This window comes from Carassius gibelio, chromosome A3 (genome assembly GCF_023724105.1).
Source record: "Carassius gibelio isolate Cgi1373 ecotype wild population from Czech Republic chromosome A3, carGib1.2-hapl.c, whole genome shotgun sequence".
Lineage (NCBI taxonomy): Eukaryota > Metazoa > Chordata > Actinopteri > Cypriniformes > Cyprinidae > Carassius > Carassius gibelio.
In genome coordinates, this window is record NC_068373.1 from 25,353,219 (window position 1) to 25,362,878 (window position 9,660).

Sequence of the window (9,660 nt, forward strand, 5' to 3'; positions counted from 1 at the left end):
GTCCTGGGACCTGATCTGTGCTACAACTTGCTTGATTGTGAGCATTCTGAATTTTAGTCTCATAACTGAACGATTTAAGACCCTCAAGTCTATAATCGGACGCAGCCCCCCATCCTTCTTGGGAACTATGAAATACCGGCTGTAAAATCCGGACTCCCTGTCTTGAGGAGGGACCACCTCGATGGCCTCCTTCTCTAATAGGGTTTTCACCTCCTGTTCCATAACCAGACCCTGCCTGAGGCCGACTACTGTCTGAACGACCCCGTTGAATACTGGCGGCACGGAGCCGAACTGAATGCGGTAGCCTTTTTCTACTGTGTGCAGGACCCATCGAGATACATTTGGCAGTAGTTTCCACGCTGCTAAATAATCTACTAAGGGAATCAGTCTCTCGAGACTGATCTCTGGTGTAAGAGGCCCCCGCAGGGGCGGCGAGCGTCTCAGCCCCGCTACGCGCACGGGCGGAAGATACTGAGAGCGATGCTCGCTGGGACCTGCTGCGCCCTGGATCACTGGCAGGGTTAGCAGACCGGCCCCCAGAGGGCGCTGAGGGGAGACGGGCACCGTGTACTGCGGTGTGTACCGCTCTACCCCAGCAGAGGCTGCCCTCTGAAACCCTGGGTTGTTGGCGTCAGGGTTTCTTGGCCGAGGACTTCTTAGCTTCAATAACCGCCCTGAGATCTTGTTTGGGCTGGGAAGTCCTCGGCCGAGAGCGTCGTCGAGACTCTCGTTCCCGACGCGGAGGAGCACGAGAGGCGACGCTCTGCTTCTGAGCCTCGCGGTACGAGGAGCTAGGGAGCGGCTGGGGCATCTCCCGCCCAGATGCCCCGAGGGAGCGACGAGGGAGGAACTTAAGGAACGCCGCCGCTTGCTTGCGGGCCTCCTGAAACCTGTCGACGACAGAATTGACTGCGTCGCCGAACAGGCCAGTCGGCTGGATCGGGGCGTCCATGAGGCAGACCCTGTCCCGCTCTTTCATATCAGACAGGGTCAACCATAAGTGCCTCTCCGCGGCCACCATAGCTGCCATGGACCGCCCAATCGCTCGAGCGGTCTCCTTGGTGGCGCGGAGGGAGAGATCAGCGGTCCTTCTTAGCTCAGAGATATCATGGGACTTGATCTCCTCTCCCTCATCTAGCTCCTTGAGCAGATCGGCTTGGTACGCCTGTAACACCGCCATGGTGTGCAGACACGCACCAGCCTGACCTGCTGCCGCATACCCTTTGCCCACCAAAGCCGAAGTTGTTCTTAGTGGCTTTGAGGGCAATGCCGGGGCCTTTAGAGACGACGCCGCACCGGGGGACAGATAGCTCGCGAGCGTCTGTTCCACCCGGGGCATCGCTCTATAACCGCGCTCTCCCATCCCCACTACGTTCCCGTAGTAGTCTGACGAGGGGATGTAGAGGCGGGCCGAGAATGGGCGTTTCCACGACCTGGAGATCTCATCGTGCAGGTCGGGAAAGAATGGCAGGCCCCGGCTGGGAGGTGGCTGACTCGCGCGCAGGAAGCGTTCATCAAGCTTGCTTCTCTGCGGTTCAGCTGCTTTCTCGGTGGGCCAATCGATGTTTAGCTTGGCCACCGCGCGAGTAACCACCTCCAAGAGCTCCTCATACTGCGGCGAGTGGGGTGGCGAATCCCTGTCGAGCGACTCCACATCAACTTCCTCCTCGGAGGAAGAGAGGCGAAGCGTCGACCCCTCTCCCTGAGTGGAAGGAACCGCTGAGCGTGCTTCCGACTCTAGGGATTGGGTGCCGGATCTGGCAGAAGTGGAAGGAGATAGGGACTGGCCCGTCTCCATTCCCTCCACCAGATCCACTTGCGAACCCCACGAGTGCAGCCGCCGTTCTGCCTCAGCAGAAGCGGGACCAGCACCGCGGGGAACGCTGGCGAAGGCCCCCTCCTCGAAGAGGGCCCTCCGGGAACGAAGCATACGCACCGACATCCGCAAACAGTGCGGGCAGTCGGCCCCCTCGAGAGCCGACTCGGCGTGCTTCGAACCCAGGCAAACCACGCAAAGGTTGTGTGTATCCCCACCCGTTATATATCTCGGGCAGGGAGGAACACACAGCCTAAAACGCGATTTGGAATCGCCAGAATGCTTAACTTTCGCCTTGCTTTTGGGCATTGTCTAGGAGCTCTTAAACTGGACAGACAACAGTAAATAAGACTCACAGACAAACAGTTTGACAATCACACACAGAGCGCTTGCTGAGAGACGCGAAGCTGACGCCAGCTGCGTGGCACGTGCTTTTATAGCTTCCTGGTCGCTTACGTCACTCCGCCGGTGACGTCACGCTCTTCCATTGGTCTGATTTCACACGATATTCAGAGTCGCGCACGCTGGGCGCGTTCCCCAAAGCGCTTTTGACGCAGCTCGAGTTCCTGAAGAGGAACCAAAATTATACTCAAAGCCATTTGAAGCTGAGTTAGAATCTCAGCTGATAAGAAATTTGTGATCAAATATTATATTAATTAGCTTAACCAATGTATTAAAGACAAAAGAAAAAGAAAAATCCTTTCTCAAATTGGACATTAATGTACTAAGGAGAGGTGGGGGGGATGTCAACGTTTCAATGAATAACAACTGAAATTAGTGGTGTTTTTCTCACGCAAAGTGACAGCATCGGGTCCGGTTTAAAACCCTCTCTATTAATTTTAATAGCAAAAAATCTCCCTTTGCGTTCCAATGAAAAAAAGAAGGTTATATGGGTCTGGAACGACACGAGGGTGAGTAAATAACACACAAATATTAAATTTGGATGAACTAACCCTTACAAGAATGCAAGTAACTGCAAAGTTTCTATGGGAGCATTAGTCAATTCAAGTTCAAAAGATACACTGTGCGCACCTAGGATGACATTTTGCATACGAATGTGTGCACCCTGCATTACTCACCCTGCTGCGCTATATCAACCCTTATAATGCTTTCAAGCTGTGCGTCAGTCAGCCATCAGCGAGCTCATACCTCACTCCCACTCCTTTCCATAAATCTCCACCATCCCTCTCCCCAAAACCCTCTCCAGAGGAATTTTCGGACAAAGAGAATCTCACCCTAGCAGGTGGAAGCTTAATGTTTTATGATGCCGATGCCACGTTAGTTACTCTCATCACAGTTTAGCACAGTTCAATAGAGAAAATACGGAATTTAGTGTAGCCTGTGCCATCACTCATTTATTTTAAAGGGTTTATAACGAAATTCCATGAATGATTTTCATTTTGTTCCAGATAATTTGTGTTGCTTGAGAAACAATGCTACATTAGTAACAGCTGGGTGTGGGCGGGAGCTTCACTAATGGCTGTTGTCATAGAAATAGCTTTAGTAATCTTGGTTTGACTCATCATCTTTAGGAGGGGCTTTTCCTCTATTCAAATCAGTATCGCTGGACTGATTTTGATACGGCCCCTGTGGTGAAGAAGCGGCCCCTCTTGGCCAGCATTCCAGCCCTGGTGTGGGAGGAGAGATCGGAATTTGCTTGCTGAAGACAATCATTTTAGATATGCTTGAACTGTGAAGTGGGCAGACCATAAAAGCGTCAACCATTGGAGCAGCTGATGGCAGTGGACAGGCGTGGGGATCATAGCGCGTGGGTGAACTGTTCAGTTCCTCGTAAAGTCCCAGAAGCTTTCCTGACTCAACATGTAACATGCCTCTGTTTTATTTCAGCTGCATCTGCAGCACATCCCCCCAAAAAATTAAGATACAAGACGTTTCGTTTTTCACAAAGATATTGCCAAACTTCTGTTTTCAGCCTATGACTTTGTTCCATCACTGCAACTTAAATACAAGCCAGTGATGCAGAGGCTGGCATTTCAGCCCGAGCCCGATAGGGCCTGACTTATTGGCTTCGGGCCAATTTTCACGTCATCACTCAGATATGGGCCGGGCATCCTGCCTGTTTTGGCTTTTCCTTATTTTTAAATTTGAGACATCCATTAATTATTGTGATGAAAAATATTTGCCACGCTGGTGGAAACAACACGAGACCATGCTACCAAAACTGTCAAGACTATAGCAAGCTAGCAGCCAAATCACCCTGCAGCCCAAGACTGGTTGCCCACTGAAGCTAAGCAGGCTTGAGCCTGGTCAGTACCTGGATGGGAGACCTCCTGGGAAACTAGGTTGCTGCTGGAAGAGGTGCTAGTAAGGCCAGCAAGGGGTGCTCACCATGTGGTCTGTGTGGGTCCTTACGCTCCACTTTAGTGAAAGAGAAACTACACTGACAAAAACTGTCTTTCGGATGAGACGTTAAACCGAGGTCTTGACTCTCTGCGGTCATTAAAAATCCCATTCGCCCATTGGCCTCTGACCATCATGGTCTCCTAACCATCCCCATACACTGATTGGCTTCATCACACTGTCTCATCTCCACCAATAAGCTGTCCTCTCCTGGCCTCCACAGTCACCGGACCTGAACCCAATCGAGATGGTTTAGGGGTGAGCTGGACCGCAGACAGAAGGCAAAAGGGCCAACAAGTGCTAAGCATCTCTCGGGGAACTCCTTCAAGACTGCTGGAAAACCATTTCAGGTGACTACCTCTTGAAGCTCATCAAGAGAATGCCAAGAGTGTGCAAAGCAGTAATCAAAACAAAAGGTGGCTACTTTGAAGAACCTAGAATATGACATATTTTCAGTTGTTTCACACTTTTTTGTTATGTATATAATTCCATATATAATGTGTTAATTCATAGTTTTGATGCCTTCAGTGTGAATCTACAATTTTCATCATCATGAAAATAAAGAAAACTCTTTGAATGAGAAGGTGTGTCCAAACTTTTTGTCTGTACTGTATATAGATTTTTATTTTAGACGTCATGTTGATTTGAGAAGGCTAAATTGATCAAACATTTGGTAAACTCTCTGTCTGCTGCTATAAGTTTAGACGTCATTTCAAAAAAAACAAAAAAAACAAAACTTGAATTTAACAAACCAAAAATGTTCCAACCAGTTTTCGACATTTACTTAATAAAGAAACAATACGAAGTATAACCACTTTGCCATTAAAAACTAAACTGAACTACAGCAGCTGTGTAATGGGGAACAGAAAGAGAAAAGAGACTCAGGCTGAGAATTCTGATAAGCTGTCAGACAAGGGCCGGCCCAGAGCCTAGAGAAAAAAAAAAAACCCTCCAAAGTCATGTCTGATGGGGCCATGCTATTATAGCGGTGGAAATGCTATCAGATTTTCTAAAGAAAAAAATATAAAATATAAATTAATATACAGTGACCTTATTCTGGTCAAATTCTCATTAAGAAATGCATGAAGGAAATCACAGAATGCATTACAACTAACTCAATCAAAAGACTGGATGAAGTGACAGAAAAATCAGTTATAAATAATATACCAAACAATAAGTGAAAGTATAAAATAGATTGACTGTTTTACATTATATGTGAAAGCAATAGGTGGTTATGATTATTATAGTCAGAGATGACAATCTATATATGCAGTAATGTCAGTTTTTAAAATAACCAAAAACGGAGATTATTTGAAGTGTGATAGATGTAACGACTCTGCAAAGTGAAGACAATTTACACACACACACACACACACACACACACACAAAGGCTAATGAGATCTAAACAAGACACAGGTGAACAACGTAATCAGTTACTATGCAAACAAACTACTGACTAGAACAATAGTAAACAGGAACTAGAGCCTTGTCCGAAACCGCTCCCTATCCCCTATATAAAGTGCACTACATTGGGTGTCAGCCATTTTGTAGTGCTGTCCGGTTTTTACAATATAAAGTTATTGTGAGTGTTATTGTCATTAATAGTATCTTCTAAAATAAGGTACATGTATGATAAAAGTACATATGTGATGAAGATGTTTCTACACTGACACGCAGTGTATACGACAGCATCTGAATTTGCCCACTTCAGATCTTTCACTCCATTCTGATATAGTGCACTCAACTGCCATACACTACATAGGGTTTACTGAATGAGTGAACAAGTGAGAGACTTCAGAAACAGCTTAAGACTCAGGAAAACAAGGGTATATAAACTTTGTTATTTTTTTAACTGAACATAAAGGTGAGAGTTACATAATCACATTTATATCTTAGCAACATACTAATGCTCAAAGGTTGCTCAAAAGTTATAGCAAAGGTGGCTGTGAAGTGAAGTCAGTTTGTGATTTTATTTTCTAACAAAATAATGTCTGAATACATTTTGGGGGCCGCTGTATACCCGCATAAAGACCTGCATGCTCTTTCTCAACTGGTTTTGCATGCTTTCTGTAGCTGTGTTCTGTCCTCATCAAGAGCGGATGACTGATAAACACGCACATAAACAAACTCTTTCTGGAGAACAGTGATTTCATTGTGCGCATGTTTCATTCAGAGGAACTGTAAACAAATGATTTAGTTCACAACCAATACTTGGTGCTCTGGACCTTTGCATTTCCTCAGAAAGCTCTCCAGACTGTTTGTCGGGAGAAGTATGCCAACTTTACCTATAAAACTTTAGGACTTTATTAGAGTCAGAATTCAGGAGCGCTCAGTTACTGGAGTAGTATGTAAAATATTAACCATTGTAAAAATGTTAACCCGTTGTTTTTTATACATTTTTATCAACTACACCATCAGATATGATGTGCATTCAGGTTCTCTTGGGACATCAACAGACACACATTGACTTTGGGGTCAAAGGTTATCATAATTCATTGAGGCGGCCGTGCCTTTGTGTAGTCTTTGGATTTAGACAATTGATCTCCTGTTTCAAAGATTGTGTTGGGCCCTGCTTGGAGACGTGAGACTGCTGGTGTTTTACAGGTGGGTGGACACCTGTTTCATTCCCTCGACTCAGAAATGAGCGTTGACAGCTCTATGAGTAAATATCTGAGCACCTGTTTGCTCATCAAAGACATGATCTGTGCAATGAAACTAGATCCTGGTCTCACTGTGTGATATTTCAGAATTACATTAGTTTAAGGGAAAGGGGAGGAAGCAGCCAGCAGTATTAGTCAAGCAAAGGTAAACTAAATCAAGTTCAAAGATTCACTTCAGCTTTCTGCTTTCAAAATGAATTGCTAATTCAGCATTTAGTTAACAGTGCTCCTTATTCATTTTTGTCCTCTTCTTCTATTTCTTTAGGGCTATACATGTCCTAGTGGGTCTTAAATTGAACATCCTGGTCCTTTTTTTTTTGTTGTTGTTTTTTTAATGCTGATTCAGAATTTTATTTAAAGGGCAACAGTGGGTATATAATTGATTACATAAGATTTTTATTATTACTTTTATTATTGCTTTTATTAAATAACAATGTCAAGAAAATGTCACTCAGATTTCAAAGCAGGGCAAAAATATATATATTTTTTTAAATAAAATAATAATAACAACTATTGAAATGATGTTATTAAACAAGTTACTCATTTTAATTAAACATTTTTTTTATTTAATAATAAAAAAGTTAATATAAAATATCAAGCATTATGTATAAGGTTAGAAATTGTTCAACATTTTAACGCTTGTTTTCGCTCATAATAACACAAACCTGTGCTATAAATCAATAAAAATTTGGAAATATCTTTCAGAATATTTTTTTTAGGGAACAATGGTCTTGTTTTTGTTCAAAAAAAGAAAAAGAAACTCTTTCTTTGATTAAATATCTATTTAAATAGATACTGCATATAGAAATAAACACTTTTTTTTTTCCAAATCTGTATATTCGTATAATAAAAGTGTTAAAAGAACAAAATACAAACAAACGAACAAAAATAAGATTTTTTTTTATTCAGCCTATGCAAAAAATGCCACAGGTTCTGAAAGTAATAGCACTTTTCGAGGATATACTGTTTACTAAAAGACAGAATCGGTCAGCAGCGAGCTGAGAAGAGATCTTCCTTGAGTTTTATAGGTTTTTAGAATTCTTCAGATTAAACATGACCACATTTCTTTATCATTACATGTCTTGGCATCAAAAAGAGAAGTTCATCTTTCTGGTGAAAACAGAGTGAGAGGATACCCAGAAAACATTGGCCCAGTTGCTGCCAAGCTCTTGCAAAATACTTAATTTGTCCCACAGAAAAACAAGTGGGACTTGCCAAGGCCTGGGCCATTACATATCACAGTGACAAACACATAACCTGCAGAGACAGTACGGGAGAGGTTTAGTCATGGAGAGGACCTCTGCAAAAACAGCCCTGATAAAAAAATAATAAGCCATTTTGAGTTCCCCACGTACAGTGAAAAGAGCAGAAATGGCTTTCAAACTGTAAGGAGTGTGTGTGGAACAGGACAAGCACTGTGTCCAAAACCAAAAGCAGCAGCATGGCTTTTCTTCCAAAGGAAATTGGTTTCAGACAAGCTTCGAAGGCACTGCAAAATAATGTCTAATGGTCTAACACAAATTCAGATCAGCTTCACACACAATATGTTCTGACTACAATGCCTGGATCATGTATGAGAACAAGAAGAATTTATCATAATAAAAAAAGTGAATTGCATGTTAAAGCACTCTAAAGTGCTTTTTGACCCAGTTAAGTATGACTTAAGTACATCTTTGGATGTCATTTCATACTTCTATTGTCTTTGAAATAAGGTTTGGTAAATATGGTTGAATTATGCTAAATATGGTTACTGCTGAATGTCCTGACATGCATTTATGGCATGCAAAAATATACTTTGAAGTAATTTATTGAAATATATTGTATTTAAAGATTTATAACGATTATGTTGCAATTTAGATACATTTTAAATATACTATACATTTTAATTTCGAGTTACACTTACAAACTTACAAGTAATTGAGCTTCAGTTAGCCAACACATCAAACTAGGAGTCAGAAAGATTAAAACATTATATAAATCAACATTAAAGTAAAACATTCAAACTAAAATTATCACAAAGTGCACTTTTTAGTTGTTTTTTTTTTTTCACAAGGGCATTTCAGTTTAGAAGCACATTTCAATGCAAATTGTTTGATTTTCATAATGTCAATGAGGCATGTAAAAGTTTTGAACAGCAAACCCGCAGTTAGCAGCAAAGTGCTGTATCTAATTTCACATGCAAAGAAATTGAATGTGCAGTTGATGTCTTAAAGGCACAGCAGCAAAAAACGAAACAAACAAAAACAAAAAACAAAACAAAAAAACAGCTTGTTTGATTTTAAGGGTCAGATAGAGAGTATAAAATGCTCATATAAAACTAAATATAACATTGTTAAAAAAAAAACCGCACAATTGCAACTCATTTTAAACATTATGAGTGGACCTAAGGGAGAAAAAATTAAATGGGAAAATCCACGATATGACCCTTTTAAAACTGAAATCAGGAGCAGGTGCAGAGGAAAGTGAGCAGTGCAGACTAGCACTTGGATGCATATGAGGTTTTTCTTATTAAGATCTTGTTTCATGCACGCTGTGCTGACAACGTGGAACAGAGTGACCGCAGCAGGTCTGCTCCAGTCCTGCATGATGAGGGAGCGGAAGCCAGCTGGAATGACTCGATGATAGTCGTGGCACTGGAAATGAGAATTAAAAAGGCAGTCCGACCGGTTCAAAAGCAGCACCGCCGCAGGCCTCAGCACCGCCCCGGCACACACGAAGTCACACTCCTCACACACCTACAGGCACACGTCCTCATGCTCCAAGTCTCACATGCAGCCGCAAGCTTAAAAAACACACATGCTCAGGTTCACAAGGTCATCAAAC